The following is a 19143-nucleotide window of genomic DNA, read 5'->3' as shown; positions in this document are numbered from 1 at the left end:
AGAGAGATATACCTGCTGGAGCGTGTGCTACAGGTGGGAGATGCTATGGTGACCAGCGAGCTGAGATAAGGGGGGACTTTACCTAGCAGGGTCTTGTAGATGACATTGAGCCAGTGGGTTTGGCGACGAGTATGAAGCGAGGGCCAGCCAACGAGAGCGTACAGGTCGCAATGGTGGGTAGTATATGGGGCTTTGGTGACAAAACGGATTGCACTGTGATAGACTGCATCCAATTTGTTGAGTAGGGTATTGGAGGCTATTTTGTAAATGACATCGCCAAAGTCGAGGATTGGTAGGATGGTCAGTTTTACAAGGGTATGTTTGGCAGCATGAGTGAAGGATGCTTTGTTGCGAAATAGGAAGCCAATTCTAGATTTAACTTTCGATTGGAGATGTTTGATATGGGTCTGGAAGGAGAGTTTACAGTCTAACCAGACACCTAAGTATTTGTAGTTGTCCACGTATTCTAAGTCAGAGCCGTCCAGAGTAGTGATGTTGGACAGGCGGATAGGTGCAGGTAGCGATCGGTTGAAGAGCATGCATTTAGTTTTACTTGTATTTAAGAGCAATTGGAGGCCACGGAAGGAGAGTTGAATGGCATTGAAGCTTGCCTGGAGGGTTGTTAACACAGTGTCCAAAGAAGGGCCGGAAGTATACAGAATGGTGTCGTCTGCGTAGAGGTGGATCAGAGACTCACCAGCAGCAAGAGCGACCTCATTGATGTATACAGAGAAGAGAGTCGGTCCAAGAATTGAACCCTGTGGCACCCCCATAGAGACTGCCAGAGGTCCGGACAGCAGACCCTCCGATTTGACACACTGAACCCTATCAGAGAAGTAGTTGGTGAACCAGGCGAGGCAATCATTTGAGAAACCAAGGCTGTCGAGTCTGCCGATGAGGATGTGGTGATTGACAGAGTCGAAAGCCTTGGCCAGATCAATGAATACGGCTGCGCAGTAATGTTTCTTATCGATGGCGGTTAAGATATCGTTTAGGACCTTGAGCGTGGCTGAGGTGCACCCATGACCAGCTCTGAAACCAGATTGCATAGCAGAGAAGGTATGGTGAGATTCGAAATGGTCGGTAATCTGTTTGTTGACTTGGCTTTCGAAGACCTTAGAAAGGCATGGTAGGATAGATATAGGTCTGTAGCTGTTTGGGTCAAGAGTGTCCCCCCCTTTGAAGAGGGGGATGACCGCAGCTGCTTTCCAATCTTTGGGAATCTCAGATGACACGAAAGAGAGGTTGAACAGGCTAGTAATAGGGGTGGCAACAATTTCGGCAGATAATTTTAGAAAGAAAGGGTCCAGATTGTCTAGCCCGGCTGATTTGTAGGGGGTCCAGATTTTGCAGCTCTTTCAGAACATCAGCTGAATGGATTTGGGAGAAGGAGAAATGGGGAAGGCTTGGGCGAGTTGCTGTTGACCGGGGTAGGAGTAGCCAGGTGGAAAGCATGGCCAGCCGTAGAAAAATGCTTATTGAAATTCTCAATTATGGTGGATTTATCAGTGGTGACAGTGTTTCCTATCTTCAGTGCAGTGGGCAGCTGGGAGGAGGTGTTCTTGTTCTCCATGGACTTTACAGTGTCCCAGAACTTTTTTGAGTTAGTGTTGCAGGAAGCAAATTTCTGCTTGAAAAAGCTAGCCTTGGCTTTTCTAACTGCCTGTGTATAATGGTTTCTAGCTTCCCTGAACAGCTGCATATCACGGGGGCTGTTCGATGCTAATGCAGAACGCCATAGGATGTTTTTGTGTTGGTTAAGGGCAGTCAGGTCTGGGGAGAACCAGGGGCTATATCTGTTCCTGGTTCTAAATTTCTTGAATGGGGCATGTTTATTTAAGATGGTTAGGAAGGCATTTAAAAAAAATATCCAGGCATCCTCTACTGACGGGATGAGATCGATATCCTTCCAGGATACCCCGGCCAGGTCGATTAGAAAGGCCTGCTCGCTGAAGTGTTTCAGGGAGCGTTTGACAGTGATGAGTGGAGGTCGTTTGACCGCTGACCCATTACGGATGCAGGCAATGAGGCAGTGATCACTGAGATCTTGGTTGAAGACAGCAGAGGTGTATTTAGAGGGGAAGTTGGTTAGGATGATATCTATGAGGGTGCCCGTGTTTAAGGCTTTGGGGAGGTACCTGGTAGGTTCATTGATCATTTGTGTGAGATTGAGGGCATCAAGTTTAGATTGTAGGATGGCTGGGGTGTTAAGCATGTTCCAGTTTAGGTCGCCTAGCAGCACGAGCTCTGAAGATAGATGGGGGGCAATCAGTTCACATATGGTGTCCAGAGCACAGCTGGGGGCAGAGGGTGGTCAATAGCAGGCGGCAACGGTGAGAGACTTGTTTTTAGAGAGGTGGTTTTTTAAAAGTAGAAGTTCAAATTGTTTGGGTACAGACCTGGATAGTAGGACAGAACTCTGCAGGCTATCTTTGCAGTAGATTGCAACACCGCCCCCTTTGGCAGTTCTATCTTGTCTGAAAATGTTGTAGTTTGGAATTAAAATTTAAGAATTTTTGGTGGTCTTCCTAAGCCAGGATTCAGACACAGCTAGAACATCTGGGTTGGCAGAGTGTGCTAAAGCAGTGAATAGAACAAACTTAGGGAGGAGGCTTCTAATGTTAACATGCATGAAACCAAGGCTATTACGGTTACAGAAGTCGTCAAAAGTTGTTGACAATGTCATTACTTGTTGTATTCAAATCAGTTTCTTTCAGTCAATACGTCCCGCGAAATGACCCATCATGTTTGGTTGTGTTACAAACAAACCAGTTGATTGCAATGAAACCAAACATGACTGAAAAAGTCACGTTTAGTGTGTTTTTACATCGAATGTGTAGTCAAATTGAATGAGACGGAATTCACGACAAGCGGTTCACAAAATGTTTCGTGTTAGGCTATAAAAATGTATTTTATCAAACAAAAGACCATTCATTGTGTAACAATGAGCATTGGGATTGCAAACAGAGGAAGATTGTCAAAGGTAAACGCTTTATTTTATTGCAATTTGATTTTGTTACGCCTGTGCTGGTTGAAATAGTTTTTTTATGGGGCTCTATCCTCAGATAATCGCATTGTATTTCGCAGTAAATCCTTAAAAAAATCTGACAACGCAGTTGGATTAGCAAGATTCTAGGCTTTCGAATCATGTGAGACACTTGTATTTTCATGAATGTTTAATATGACTATGTAGCGATCACCGTATGTAGTCAATTTTAATCCTGCTAACGGGTTCGGTGTGCAGAGGTTAATGTAATTCTAAGCGTCACTCCAGTCAAAACAGGCTCTGCGAACGTTCAATTCCATTAATTTGCTATGGGCTCACGCTATTGTTCCAGTGTAGCCAATGTTAAGCTGTTTTTCAGCCTTGGGTGACTCGTTCTATTTTCCAGCCTATAGATAGCTAGAGCGAATTTACGAAACCACCCAAATGTTCATTGAGAAAGCACAATGACTATACCATTTAGCTAACCTAAGAATGACGAGAATAATCAAGTCAATAAACATTGGGTAGTTTGATAGCCTATAGTTAATATACTGGCAAGTTTGATGTATAACTACTAACGTTAGGTAGCTAGCTAACATACCGGTACATACTGCTGTAATGATATGCTATGTGGTTCATAAGGACAGAGTAGCTAACATTGTCAGCCAACATAACGTAAGGTAACTTATTTGAAAAGTCATTACTTTATTACATAGAGTAGCAAGCTAACCCTTGGTCGTTAGGGCAAATCTGGTCTAATCGGTGTGAGAAAAAAAAACACCTAACGTTAGCACGGCTATTAGACTATTCTTTCGTAAAGGTTGAATAGTCTATTGTTCAGCTGTTGCCATCTCATTATTTTCCCTTTTCCACGCATCATTCTGCTCCTGAGTGGCTCACTTGTGGGCGTGCTGGCAGGATATGGCAGCATCTTCAGTTGTCAAGAATTCTGCATACAGTAGCACATTTGTATGAAGGTGTGGTTATTTACAAGTAAATTGTTATATGCTATGGAGCTACATTTGTGTATTTGTCACAAGCAACTTTTTTTTATTTCCAATCAAAAATGATTGTTCTGAAACCAACTTTTTTCCAACCCAAAGGAATTCAAAGCGGACACATACGAAGATGGCATCTCAGGTAAGCAGCACTGGGCTGTATTGACGTATCCTGAAAATGACTTCTGCTGCTTCACATTTACTTTTGCGTACGGTCATATCTTGGTTATCTTCATATCTATAAAAAAAGCTGTTCTCTTTCAGAGAGCGAGCTGATCAAGGGGTCAAATGTAGATATTGCCAGATGTTCACTGTCCAAGGAACAGGCCGTGGAAGCTTTATTACTGGCAAGTGTCCATAACAGGGGTAATTAAACTGTTCTGTTTTTCTCCATCTCTGCCGGTCTTGTTGTACATGGAACCTGTCTCCCATGCATTCATTAAAAAAACCTGAATGTCAGCTGCTAATTTTCAGACTTGCACCACACAAACACAGTCCAGTCCAGTGAAAATGGCTATCTGTTGCTGCCAAGTTATGACTTCCCTGCGGGTTAGCCTTGCAATAACCAAGTGGTGAGACACATAGCCCTCTATATTTAAATGTTTCAGGTACACTCCAATAGGTGTCTGCGTCACATAGTATCTTCTGTTGTTTGTCCTCGTGTCTGTTTTTCAGTATAAAGTACTCTGTAGCCACTTAGTGTAGATACCAGGTGAGACCACACACAATAACAGCCTCTCTTCATAGGTGAGATGTCACTTGGTTGGGTCAACAGGAAGAATTATTAAAGATACTTTACATTGAAATACAGACAGATGTAGTAGTCCCAGAGTTAATGATCCAAGGTCAGTTTTGCATTTCACCTCCTGATTTAAGATGACTGGCCGTGTTAGAATAAAACAAACCGGGTTTAATCATGCCCTCTCTCTCTATCCATCTGTCTCTCTTCTGCAGGTATGTTTTGATGTGAGGAAGCCAGTCCCGTCATTGTCACCTCACCCGCTCTTAAGATAACCTTGGGCCCCTAGTTGGCCCGACGGTTGGTTAGGAGACACCGCAATTGTGATGAACTGAGAGAATATTAGGGTAGCACTGTAATTCATTAAACATATGCTGTCTGCCGCTGTTCTTACCTCTCCCCACCGCGTCTTCCTCGGTTTATAACGCACACCATATGTGCATTGAAGTACATATTGAACTTGCAAAATAATTGTAATATTATAAATACATGTATTTAGTAACACCTGGATAATGACCTTTCAATAAAGTGTTTCACATTCTCCACTGGTTGAAATTAAGTGTCTCATTGAAATACTATCCTGTGTCCTCAGATTAATGCAGATGAACGGAGTTAGATATGAATTACAAATCAAACTATACATATATACAGAAAACGATAATGTTTCTAGTCTATTGCATAGTTACAATATGTAATCATTGTCCCAGGAGCAGCAAACACTGAAGTGTATAATTGTAATGCAGACACAGTATCATTCAAATAATGGAATTTGATATGACTGAAAAAATGTCTCAGATTCATACCTGAATAACTTTTATTTGCCAAGGAAGAGTACACGAGCAGTGAATATATTCAATGTACAGGCTACGATGTGGGAATCTCATGCGTGGTAATAACTACAGTACATGTATATAGGACTTGCATCCTTGGCACAAAGTTATTATATTATACTCTAGGCCTATCCATAGGCCTCAATGCCATTCATACTTGAAGTTGATACAACTATGATAGCTGAGGTTTAGGTTCTGAACTAATAGTCATACCAATCTAATGTTTTTACAGTCCATACACAGATCAGCTACTGTAGCTAGCTACACATCCATAGGCAGTTATTTTTTATCCTCCACTACACAATAAGCAAGTAAATAGTTGACTACCTTACTTCAGCTGCATTGCAAGGCAAGCTTATAAATTGTACATTCAATGCTTTAGCTAGCTAGATTTTTTACATCCACTGTTTCACAAGACAGCCTGGTTTGCTGGTTTTTGTGTCCCTAAAACTAACACGAATTACAAATCAATTCTAACACTAGCTAGTCAGGTAACTTGCTAAATGGAGGTTTTCATGAACTATGACAATATGCACAAACATCTCTACATTAAACATTCCTCTCAATTGTACTTTTTTTGCTTGACTCGACTTCATAAAAATGTACATTTAGTTCCACCGTAATGTTTTGTCAGCCATCTTTGAACGCCGCAAGGGTGGCTCGCATCAAAATTCGTCATTGGAACCACTGTTCATAAAAAACCTTAACACTTGTGCATTTGGGTCCCAACTCCCCCTTGTGGTGGTCTGGAGCAATGAAGCTGGGTACCTCAAGTCCCGCGGTGCATGCTCGCAACTTTTAAAGGAGGATCACTAAGTGCTGTTAATGTGAAGTAGAAACGTCTAGGCGTAACAATGGCTCAACTGCGAAGTGATAGGCCACACAAGCTCACAGAACGGGAGTGCTGAAGCGCATAAAAATCATCTGTCCTCTGTTGCAACATTCACTACCTAGTTCCAAACTGCCTCTGGACGCAACATCAGCACAAGAACTATTCGTCGGGAACCGAGCAGCCGCACAAGCCTAAGATCACCATGCGCAATGCCAAGTGTTGGCTGCAGTGGTGTTAAGCTCGCAGCCATTGGACTCTGGAGCAGTGCAAACGGGTTTGGCAGATGCCAGGAGAATGCTACCTACCCGAATGCATAGTGCCAACTCTATAGTTTGGTGGAGGAAAAATGGTCTGGGGCTGTTTTTCATGGTCCGAGCTAGGCCCCTTAGTTCCAGTGAAGGGAAACCTTAACACTGCAGCATACGCAATTTTGTGCTTCCAACTTTGTGGCAACAATTTGAGGAAGGCCCTTTCCTGTTTCAGCATGACAATGCCCCCATGCATAAAGCGAGGTCCATACAAAAATGTGTAGAGATAGGTGTGGAAGAACTTGACTGGCCTGTACAAAGCCCTGACAACTCCATTGAAGCAAAGGGGGACCAACTCCATATAAATGCCCATGATTTTGGAATGAGGTGTTCAACGAGCAGGTGTCCACATACTCTTAGTCATGTAGCGTAGCTAGACACACACACCTCTCCAGCAAAACCAGAATACTGGACACCAGAACGTGTCAGTCTGTGTACACGTACGAACAATGCTACAGCATACAATGACATTCTAGACATTTCTGTGCTCCCAATTTTATGGCAACAGTTTGGGAAAGTCCCTTTCCTGTTTCAGCATGACAATGCCCCTGTGCACAAAGCAAGGTCCATACAGAAATGGTTTGTTGAGATGAGTGTGGAAGAACTGGCCTGCACAGAACCCTGACCTCAACCCCATCGAACACCTTTGGGATGAATTAGAACTCCGACTGCGAGCCAGGCCTAATCGCCCAACCTCATTAATGCTCTTGTGCCTGAATGGAAGCAAGTCCCCGCAGCAATGTTCCAACATCCTAGTGGAAGGCCTTCCCAGAAGAGTGGAGGCTGTTATAGCAGCAATGTTCCAACATCCTAGTGGAAGGCCTTCCCAGAAGAGTGGAGGCTGTTATAGCAGCAATGTTCCAACATCCTAGTGGAAGGCCTTCCCAGAAGAGTGGAGGCTGTTATAGCAGCAATGTTCCAACATCCTAGTGGAAGGCCTTCCCAGAAGAGTGGAGGCTGTTATAGCAGCAATGTTTCAACATCCTAGTGGAAGGCCTTCCCAGAAGAGTGGAGGCTGTTATTACAGCAAAGGGGGGACCAACTCCATAATAATGCCCATGATTTTGAAATGTGATGTTTGATGAGCAGGTGTCCATATACAGTGCCTTGTGAAAGTATTCGGCCCCCTTGAACTTTGCGACCTTTTGCCACATTTCAGGCTTCAAACATAAAGATATAAAACTGTATTTTTTGTGAAGAATCAACAACAAGTGGGACACAATCATTAAGTGGAACGACATTTATTGGATATTTCAAACTTTTTTAACAAATCAAAAACTGAAAAATTGGGCGTGCAAAATTATTCAGCCCCCTTAAGTTAATACTTTGTAGCGCCACCTTTTGCTGCGATTACAGCTGTAAGTCGCTTGGGGTATGTCTCTATCAGTTTTGCACATCGAGAGACTGAAATGTTTTCCCATTCCTCCTTGCAAAACAGCTCGAGCTCAGTGAGGTTGGATGGAGAGCATTTGTGAACAGCAGTTTTCAGTTCTTTCCACAGATTCTCGATTGGATTCAGGTCTGGACTTTGACTTGGCCATTCTAACACCTGGATATGTTTATTTTTGAACCATTCCATTGTAGATTTTGCTTTATGTTTTGGATCATTGTCTTGTTGGAAGACAAATCTCCATCCCAGTCTCAGGTCTTTTGCAGACTCCATCAGGTTTTCTTCCAGAATGGTCCTGTATTTGGCTCCATCCATCTTCCCATCAATTTTAACCATCTTCCCTGTCCCTGCTGAAGAAAAGCAGGTCCAAACCATGATGCTGCCACCACCATGTTTGACAGTGGGGATAGTGTGTTCAGGGTGATGAGCTGTGTTGCTTTTACGCCAAACAGAACGTTTTCCATTGTTGCCAAAAAGTTTAATTTTGGTTTCATCTGACCAGAGCACCTTCTTCCACATGTTTGGTGTGTCTCCCAGGTGGCTTGTGGCAAACTTTAAACGACACTTTTTATGGATATCTTTAAGAAATGGCTTTCTTCTTGCCACTCTTCCATAAAGGCCAGATTTGTGCAATATACGACTGATTGTTGTCCTATGGACAGAGTCTCCCACCTCAGCTGTAGATCTCTGCAGTTCATCCAGAGTGATCATGGGCCTCTTGGCTGCATCTCTGATCAGTCTTCTCCTTGTATGAGCTGAAAGTTTAGAGGGACGGCCAGGTCTTGGTAGATTTTCAGTGGTCTGATACTCCTTCCATTTCAATATTATCGCTTGCACAGTGCTCCTTGGGATGTTTAAAGCTTGGGAAATCTTTTTGTATCCAAATCCGGCTTTAAACTTCTTCACAACAGTATCTCGGACCTGCCTGGTGTGTTCCTTGTTCTTCATGATGCTCTCTGCGCTTTTAACGGACCTCTGAGACTATCACAGTGCAGGTGCATTTATACGGAGACATGATTACACACAGGTGGATTGTATTTATCATCATTAGTCATTTAGGTCAACATTGGATCATTCAGAGATCCTCACTGAACTTCTGGAGAGAGTTTGCTGCACTGAAAGTAAAGGGGCTGAATAATTTTGCACGCCCAATTTTTCAGTTTTTGATTTGTTAAAAAAGTTTGAAATATCCAATAAATGTCGTTCCACTTCATGATTGTGTCCCACTTGTTGTTGATTCTTCACAAAAAAATACAGTTTTACATCTTTATGTTTGAAGCCTGAAATGTGGCAAAAGGTCGCAAAGTTCAAGGGGGCCGAATACTTTCGCAAGGCACTGTACATTTAGTCGTGTAGTGTATGTTATGAATTGCAATTCATACAATATGTTACGAGTTCGCAAACCTTATTTGACTAATTCCAATTTGTTTTGGCTAACGTTAGCTAGGTATAGTCTAAAACGAAAATGCCCGATGGGATTGTGCAAAGGTAATTCTCTTTGCACACCCAACAGCATCCAGGTCTTCACCGAATATGGATGGGAGTCACAGCTGTTGACTGAGGTAAACAATGCAATTGTATAAACCATTGTTGCATATACTGTAGTCTTTCAAATTTGTGATTGACTTGGAGTTGTTTGTCTTACTATTTTAGTATAACGTACTTTCAGATCACTGAAACCCCACCTGATGTGGGAATTGTTGAACTACACTACCAGTCAAAAGTTTGGACACCTACTAATTCCAGGGTTTTTCTTTAATTTTACTATTTTCTACATTGTAGAATAATAGTGAGACTTCAAAACAATGAAATAACACACATTGACACATGTAGTAACCAAAAAGTGTTAAACAAATCAAAATATATTTGAGACTCAAATATAGATTTGTTTAACACTATTTTTGGTTACTACATGTGTCAATGTGTGTTTTTGTCTTCACTATAATTCTACAATGTAGAAAATAGTACAAATAAAGAAAAACTCTGGAATTAGTAGGTGTCCAAACTTTTGACTGGTAGTGTATATATGTATGGGGGATACAACCATCCCAGCTCTGCAGATTTTAATGCGAAGAGACAGAATCATTAGATCATTTGTTTTGCTACAGTCCATACAGTAAGTAGCTTGTTTTTGGTCGCAGGTTTAGGAATGGCTGAAGAATTGCAAAATTTACCTGGAGCTAACTCTGCAAATAGCACTGCTGGTGATTTGAAAAGTCAGTCAATCGATCAATAATATACTAATACTTTTAGCAAAAATATGTATCTTTTAATTTACAATCTGTAAAAACTGAGAATAGAAAAGTTTAGAAACTTATTTTTAAACAGCACAGTTGAAATATACATGGCAAATAGAAATCAATTGGAAATGACGCAGACAATTACATTGATGAAAGCCACAATCTACATGCAATATTAAAGCAGATTTTTCTTCACTGCCTCAGCATACGACATCTTCTGCACAACTCTGACCTTGGACACCTCCGATCCCCAGCAACATGGACACCCCTATAGTTGACACACACCATTTTCCCCCACAGAAACTACACATTCCTCTGTCCCATGTCCTCCTGCACACACTTCCCTCATCTTGGATTCTTTTACCTTTGTCAGATAAAAACTCTTAATCAAAGCAACAAAAAAAAATATTCTGTCACCACTCTCCCCACCGGGTCTGCGTCGCACCAAATGGCAGGCATCACCAACACCAGTAATATTCAACTTAAATTGCTCCACCTCCACACTTAACGCTACCCCAGAAATGACTCCCTTCAATGGTGCCTTAAGCGCAAAGCAAGATACAGGTCTATCCTTAAATTGCATCACACAGAGCGCTTGATCCCTCTGATCTGAAGAAACACAAAAGTCCACTTCGGGTTACCTTTCACTGACTCAACAGCACCCACCAACTTTTCCAACAAACCTGAAACCACCCATGGATCAGCCAAAAGCAGTGGTGGAAAAAGTACAAAAATCTCATACTTGAGTAAAAGTAAAAAATACTGTCATAGAAAATGAGTCAAGTGAAAGTCACCCAGTAAAATAGTACTTCAGTAAAAGTCTAAAAGTAGTTTGTTTTAAATATGCTTGAATATTAAAAGTAAATGTAGCTGCTGAAATATACTTAAGTATTAAAAGTATGAAAAATAAAAATTATATTATAATGCAAACAAGACGGCACACTTTTTCTTTTTTTTCTTCTTCTCGTATTTACGGAGAGCCAGGGTCAACACTCAGAGATAATTTAAAAACAAAGCATTTGTGTTTAGTGAGTCCGCCAGATCAGATGTAGTAGGGATGACCAGGGATGTTCTCTTGATACGTGTACGAATTGGACTATTTTCTGTCCTGCTAAGCATTCAAAAATGTAACAAGTACTTTTGGGTGTCAAGGAAAATGTATAGAGTAAAAAGTACATCATTTTCTTTAGGAATGTAGTGAAGTAGTGAAATGTAGTGAAGTAGTGAAATGTAGTGAAATATAAATAGTAAAGTACAGATACCACAAACTACTTAAGTAGTACTTTACACCACTGGCCAAAAGGCCTGGTTCCACCCTCTTCAAAAATATCACTCACACTGGACCAAACGTATCTATCATAACCATGTCCTTAAACCAAATACCCGACTCAATATTAAACTTCTCCAAGCAAAAATATCATTTTAGCCCCCTCCAGGGACATGCTAAACCCAGTAGTCCCTCCACCTCAAACACCCATTAGTTCAACACTCAAAGACTCCAGTGCTGTGGTCACTAGTTACCACAGAATTGGCCTTATCGTAAAAATGTATGATTTAAAAAAAGAGGTCTTAATTTAAGGTTTGGCATACGATTAGCAGTGTGCTCACGGTTAGGTTTAAAATCAGATTTTAAGATCAATTGTAGAAATCGGCATGGTTTATTCCTTTGTGGCTGCGGTAACTAAATTACGACCCTGTGCTGTGGGAAGGAACGGCCTGATATTTGATTGATGGAAAAATTCAGCCAATGGTTGCAGCAATAGGCGGCTGTGTCAGGGAATTTATTGGTCAGGAGTAAAACGTCCTGCACCCAGAGCCATCGTGTATTTGCTAATGCAGACAGATTACAAGCAAAAGCATGCGTTACAGCTGTGCAAACCCCGGATTTACAACTACAAACCATTTTGAAACAAATTAGACGTTAAATTTGTCAACTCCGAGTTTCCAGATTCGGCATGTGCAAATATGTTTTATTCACAGAAGATTCACAATTCGAAGTTTTCTAAATGAGTTGAATGCTTTGCAAATGTGAAATTACATATTTCACACATGATACAAGGTTGCGAAATTATATTACACATTTGCGAATTATGATACAAACTTGCAAAATGAACTAACACATTTGTTTATCGGATCTCAATGTGCGACCAGGAAATTCAACATGTGCGTACTTTTAGTATCCGGTGTCCCAAACCTTCCTCGAGGACAGTTGGACTGCGCGTGCGCGCCGTACTGTCAGCCCACGCGCGGTCCGGAGGCGGTAGTGACGCCTGACTGAAATACAGCAGCAGAAAACAAGATGTCACCCAGCAGGGTCTGAGCAAAAACAAAACATTTGATCGCCTTTTTTTAATTATCGCAGAACAAGGACTATGAGACAGATCATTCATAGAAGGGTGAGTTGATCTTGTTTTGCCATAAAACGAAGCGGCAATGATGACGATGTGGCTGCAGATTTATTTGTGTGCGCCTCCCGTCTGTTTCAAAATGGCGAAGAGGCTGTTACAGTAACATAAGGTTGGGAAACTGATTCTTGTAGCTAGATAATGTCATGATCTTGCTCTGATACATTTCTTATGTTGCCTCACAGTGAATGTTTTGGCATTTGCATCGAGTTTGTTTACATGGCACGTTAGCTGGATGGATTTTAAACATGGCAAATTTATATAGCAATTAACCACGGTTCAATTGGTTCACTTTAATGGTCGGGAGGTGATTGATTAACTAACGTTATATATTTATGTACGTTAAGTTGAGACGACAATGTCATGTTTGACAAGAGGACTTTGGTAGTAAAATGGTAACGAATCAGCTGCATTTCTTTAGCCATCCCGTTAGGTGGCTAGTTAGTTGGCTGGAAGGGCGTGTTAATTGTCCATCGCTGCAACCTTGTCCCAGCTGGCTAGCTAACGTTAGCTGTTAACATTCCTTCGATGTTAGCTATATCATACACTGGTAAATTGGCTAAACCACATATTTTAGTCTCACCTTTGCAGTAATGCAAATGTTTAATATTGCTAAGGAGTTGCCGACGTATGTAACGTTAACCACTAACGTTAGCTACCTAGCTGGCCTTTTGGAAAGTTAGCTAGTCAGCAAACTGTTCATTTCAGAAGGTTCGCTAGCTATCTAAATGGTTTCCTTTTAACGTTAACTAAATTAGTAACACTTTCTTGCTTTGGCGGTGGTTCATCATAAATAAGTTACACAGAACGTGGTCCTGTGGTTGGCTGGCGGCCACCTTCCAGAGGAAGAGAGGTTCTGCCGAGATGGACCGATCTCCCTCCAGCAGGTGGCGTTTCGCCCACCAAGCAAGGCGTTTTGGTATGGAGGGCAATGGGTGTCAAATTTGGTAAACAACAAAAAATGTATGGCTTGTTTGCTATGGGATTTTTATTTGCTCAAATAGACATTTCCTAATGTTTAAGTTGTTAGCAGTGTACTGATATAAGTAGGACGCAACATGGCGTCAACTGTGGGAAAAAAACACTATCAGAGTTGTCTTGAGATTCAAGGAATGAGGCTTGATTTGATTTATTAGGATCCCGATTAGCTGACCCCAATGGCGACAGCTAGTCTTGAAAAAGGGATTACATACAGGACTTTACAATTTACATACATTTTAAAATCATTTAGTGTGTGTGTGCATCTATCAGTTACACATACATGTCAGTATATAAACAGAAGTATGTCACATGGGGGAGAGGCGTTGTGCCGTGAGGTGTTGCTTTATTTCTTTCTTGAAACCAGGTTTGCTGTTCACTTGTACTATATAAGATGGGAGTTCCATGCACTCATGGCTCTGTATAGTACCGTACATTTCCTTGAATTTGTTCTGGACCCGGGGACGGTGAAAAGACCCCTTGTGGCATGTCTGGTGAGGTAAGTGTAAGTTGAATATTCAATCAATTTTGGAATTTGTAACATTAATGTTTCTTATAAAAACAAGAAGTGTCACAAGACATGCAGTTCTGTTCTCTGCCAGCTGCAGCACTTGCCCATATGACTGGACAATAATCAAGATGAGCTAAAACTAGAGCCGGCAGGACTTGCTTTTTGGAGTGTGGTGTCAAAAAAACATAGCATCTCTATATTATGGACAGACCTCCCCATCTTTACAGCCATTGAATCAATATGTTCTGACCATGACAGTTTTACAATCTGTCTAATGTCATATCTAGGGTGTTCCTAATTTGTGGTGTGTTGCTTAGGGCACTATCCCAAGTTGATAACTACATAAGTCTACAGCTGAAAGGCACCAGCTGAAACCCAGTCTACAGGGATGACCTATTGACCTCGGAGTAAATTTTCAACTTTACTAAGGCTGGTATTTTGTTCGTACCCTTAAGTGATCCGAGCATAAATCCTCAGTAAATATTCCATTGTACGTGTGCGTTTATGTTTACATAAGCGCACATGCCAAGGGAAAGAACCAAGTATCCTGATGGACTCATTCTGAACAGGTTGCAACCTGACTTCATCAGATCATTTCCATGTCAATGGAGGTCAGTAAGAGTTTACGTCAACCTCAACACATATGTTAAGGTGTCCGGTAGTAGATTTACTGCACGTTAATGTGTCTTACACCATTATAGACTCCTTCATACCTATCACCACTATCTCATAGCTATTTTATCCACTGAGGAGCTAACCTCATGACGGAAGTACTCTATAAGCACTGAACCAGTCGTACGCGTTGTGATCATGGTTCATGACTCCTGAATGGAGGGTTCTATTAGATTCTATTCCACGTGTTGCAATCTGAGTGACTAACTCATCTGTCGCTATTATCAATAGCAATTTGACTTGTGCGGTCTCTAATCCTCTTACTGGTTGTTGCTGGACTGACTGGTAGCATTTTTTATTTATTTTTTCACTTTTATTTAACCAGGTAAGCTAGTTGAGAACAAGTTCTCATTTACAACTGCGACCTGGCCAAGATAAAGCAAAGCGACAGAAACAACAACACAGAGTTACACATGGAATAAACAAGCGTACAGTCAACACAATAGAAAAAAAAGAAAGTCTATATACAGTGTGTGCAAATGGCATGAGGAGGTAAGGCAATAAATAGGCCATAGTAGCAACGTAATTACAATTTAGCAGACTAACATTGGAGTGATAGATGAGCAGAGGATGGTGTGTAAGTAGTGATACCGGTGTGCAAAAGAGCAGAAAAGTCCATAAAAACTGTGGATGAGGTATGTAGATTGGTTGGGCTATTTACAGATGGACTATGTACATCTGCAGCGATCGGTTAGCTGCTCAGATAGCTGATGTTTAAAGTTAGTGAGGGAAATATAAGTCTCCAGCTTCAGTGATTTTTGCAGTTCGTTCCAGGAAGGAAGGAAAGGCAGCCAAAGAAGGTGTTGGCTTTGGTGATGACCAGTGAGATATACCTGCTGGAGCGCGTGCTACGGGTGGTTGTTATCGTGACCAGTGCGCTGAGATAAGGCGGGGCTTTACCTAGCATAGATTTATAGATGACCTGGAGCCAGTGGGTCTAGCGACGAATATGTAGCGAGGGCCAGCCAACTAGAGCATACAGGTCTCAGTGGTGGGTGGCATAAGGTGCTTTGGTAACACAACGGATGGCACTGTGATAGGCTACATCCAATTTGCTGAGTAGAGTGTTGGAAGCTATTTTGTAGATGACATCGCCATGGTCAAGGATCAGTAGGATAGTCAGTTTTACTAGGGTAAGTTTGGCGGCTTGAGTGAAGGAGGCTTTGTTGCGAAATAGAAAGCCAATTCTAGATTTGAATTCATTTTGAATTGGAGATGTTTGATATGAGTCTTGAAGGAGAGTTTACAGTCTAGCCAGACACCTAGGTATTTGTAGTTGTCCACGTACTCTAGATCAGAACCGTCCAGAGTAGTGATGCTAGTCTGGTGGGCAGGTGTGGGCAGCGAACGGTTGAAAAGCATGCATTTGGTTTTGCTGGCGTTTTAAGAGCAGTTGGAAGCCACGGAAGGAGACTTGTATGGAATTGAAGCTCGTTTGGAGGTTGGTTAACACAGTGCCCAAAGAAGGTCCAGATGTATACAGAATGGTGTTGTCTGCGTAGAGGTGGATCAGGGAATCACTCGCAGCAAGAGCAACGTTGTTGATATATACAAAGAAAAGAGTCGTCCCGGGAATTGAACCCTGTGCTACCCCCATAGAATACCAGACGTCCGGACAACAGGCCCTCCGGTTTGACACACTGAACTGTCTGCGAAGTAGTTTGTGAACCAGGCGAGGCAGTTATTTGAGAAACTAAGGCTATTGAGTCTGCCGATAAGAATGTGGTAATTGAAAGCCTTGGCCAGGTCGATGAAGACTGCTGCACAGTATGGTCTTTTATCGATGGCGGTTATGATATCGTTTAGCATTGGTACTCAAGGGGACCAGTTGTCCTACCGATTTTATTCAGAAATGTTATCCTACCGGAACACTTGATATGGAGCATTTTACTCGTTTTATTGTAGTTGAATCTACACATGGCAAGGCATGACTATTTTTGCCATTTGTTTTGGAGGTGGAAGTCCACCGGACTTCTTTTACAGCCAGTGTGGGACACTTCAGTAATATCTTAGATTTGTTCTAAGATTACCCCTGTCTAGGGGCCTGTCTGCTCCTCACTGTTCTCATAGGGGAGTTTACAACTAGATTTGTTTTCTGCTCTGGCGGCCTCGTACGGTGATGCATGTAGTCTCGACCACCACCACCAGCGGTTGGTATCACAACCAAAAAGGTTGGACCCTATGTACAAAATGTCAGCGGCCGCATAATGAGAATGACTGTAACCTTTCAACCAAATCATCTGGTGTTTGTGCTTCAAAATGCTCAGTGGCTGTTTCAGATTTCAAACGCCGTTCCTCTGCAATGTTTTCATTTCCTGCTTTTGTCAATAGTTGCTTGGTTCTCTTCATGTCAGCCATGTCTTGCACGTGCTTCAGCTGTGCACTGCGGTATTGAGATCAATCCTTTTTGGGGTGGAGGTTCACTAATATGGCAACCAGCACATTCATGAGCTTTCAATACGACTTTCCTCAGTACAAAATCCTCGATGACCCACTGTGCTGTCAGACTCGGCATGCTCATGGGGCTGATATCGCTGGTCCAATTGTCAGTCGTGACGCTACTACTGTGTAACTCCGGTAGGACAACATCTGAAAAATAGTTTACTTGGTAGTGTACCGGTGCTTGACCAGTCGGCGAAAGCCAACATCACCCACGACAGAGAACAGTTGATTGTTAAGGAAAGCAAGAGCAAAGAAAGAATTCGGCAGACAGGGTGGGAGGTGTAGCGCAACATTTTACGTGGTGTCATTACGTCATGTACCTATGTTATAGGTATGCATGTCTGCTTTGACATTAGTTTTGCACATTGCCGTTAAACTAGACATCGGGGTCGATGTTGGCAGTTTTGGCTAATATCGGATGATTCCGATATGTTCACCTACTACGCATCCCCAATTATTACTACAAGGTAGGATACAAAGTCTGAAAATTAGGCTTTTCAGTTAACCAGATTTCATAGCTTTTGGCAATGGCTCACAGAACTTGTTTTTGTTCTAACATCTATCCCCCTGTGTTTATGACTAAGTCGGAAGTTTAATGAAACAATATCAAACAATTTTTTTTGTCCATTGAGTGATAAGTGTAGAATTTTACAATCCTATTAAATATAGAATTTAACCTTCTGAACCACCCATACCGGATCCGGTATAACTCATCAGCAATGCTGAATAGCATAGCGCCACAGTCAAATAATATTACTCGAAAATATTCTTGAAATCACAAGTGCAATATTGCAAAACACAGTTTAGCCTTTTGTTAATCCACCTGTCGTCTCAGATTTTGAAATGATGCTTTACAGCGAAAGCAATACAAGCGTTTGTACGTTTATCGATCGTTCGAAAAAACAATAAGTACACTTAGCATCAGGTAACTTGATCACAAATCAGAAAAGCAATCATATTAATCGTTTACCTTTGATCTTCGGATGTTTTCACTTTTGAGACTCCCAGTTAGACAACAGATGTTCCTTTTGTTCCATAAACATTTTTTTTATATCCAAATACCTCCGTTAGTTTGGTGCGTTATGCCCAGGAATCCACCGGAAAGAGCGGTCATGACAACGCAGACAAAAATTCCAAATTATATCCATAATGTCCACAGAAAAATGTCAAATGTTTTTTTATAATCAATCCTCAGGGTGTTTTTCAAATATCTATTTGATAATATATCAACCGGGACAGTTGGCGTTTCACTAGGACCGGGAGTCGCAATGGCCGCTTTTCTCTTTTGTGTTCAACTCACTCTGAGAGCCCCCACCTATCCACCTACGCAATGTGGTCGTTCACGCTCTTTCTTCACAATAAAAGCCTGAAACTATGTCTAAAGGCTGTTGACACCTTAGGGAAGCCATAGAAAAAGGAATCTGGTTGAGATCCCTTTAAATGGGCAATGGGGATGCATAACAAGAGGTTTCAAAAACAGGGGCACTTCCTGATTGGATTTTCCTCAGGTTTTATTTAGCCTGCAATATCAGTTCGGTTTAACTCAGACAAAATTGACAGTTTTGGAAACTTTAGTGTTTTCTATCCTAATCTGTCAATTATATGCATATTTTAGCATCTGGTTCTGAGAAATAGGCTGTTTACTTTGGGAACCTTATTTTTCCAAACATAAAAATAGTGCCCCCTAGCTTCAAGAGGTTTTAACACTGCTATCTGAGTGGCTACTCCTGGCAAACGTCTCTGTCCCGAAACAAGCACCAGTTAGCCTGGACCTAACCTCGTGCTAGGCCCATCTCCCGGCTAGCTGAAGAT

The 19143-nt window shown here is 41.8% G+C and overlaps 1 protein-coding gene across 2 annotated transcripts in view; it reads left to right on the top strand.

Moving 5' to 3' along the window:
- Nucleotides 1-12151: 12151 nt before the first annotated feature.
- The window catches only part of LOC109866858 (lissencephaly-1 homolog B), a 33542-nt gene continuing 26550 nt past the window's right edge, over nucleotides 12152-19143 (top strand). The window contains exon 1 of one of the 2 annotated variants that reach the window (XM_020455733.2): nucleotides 12152-12719. The gene's annotated coding sequence lies outside the window, so the exon portion shown is untranslated. The remainder of the gene's footprint in view (nucleotides 12720-19143) is intronic. The other variant, XM_020455732.2, reaches the window with a different exon arrangement.

This window comes from Oncorhynchus kisutch, linkage group LG22 (genome assembly GCF_002021735.2).
Source record: "Oncorhynchus kisutch isolate 150728-3 linkage group LG22, Okis_V2, whole genome shotgun sequence".
Taxonomy (NCBI): domain Eukaryota; kingdom Metazoa; phylum Chordata; class Actinopteri; order Salmoniformes; family Salmonidae; genus Oncorhynchus; species Oncorhynchus kisutch.
The sequence above is the reverse complement of the archived record's forward strand: the minus strand, read 5'-3'. Positions and strand labels throughout refer to the sequence as shown.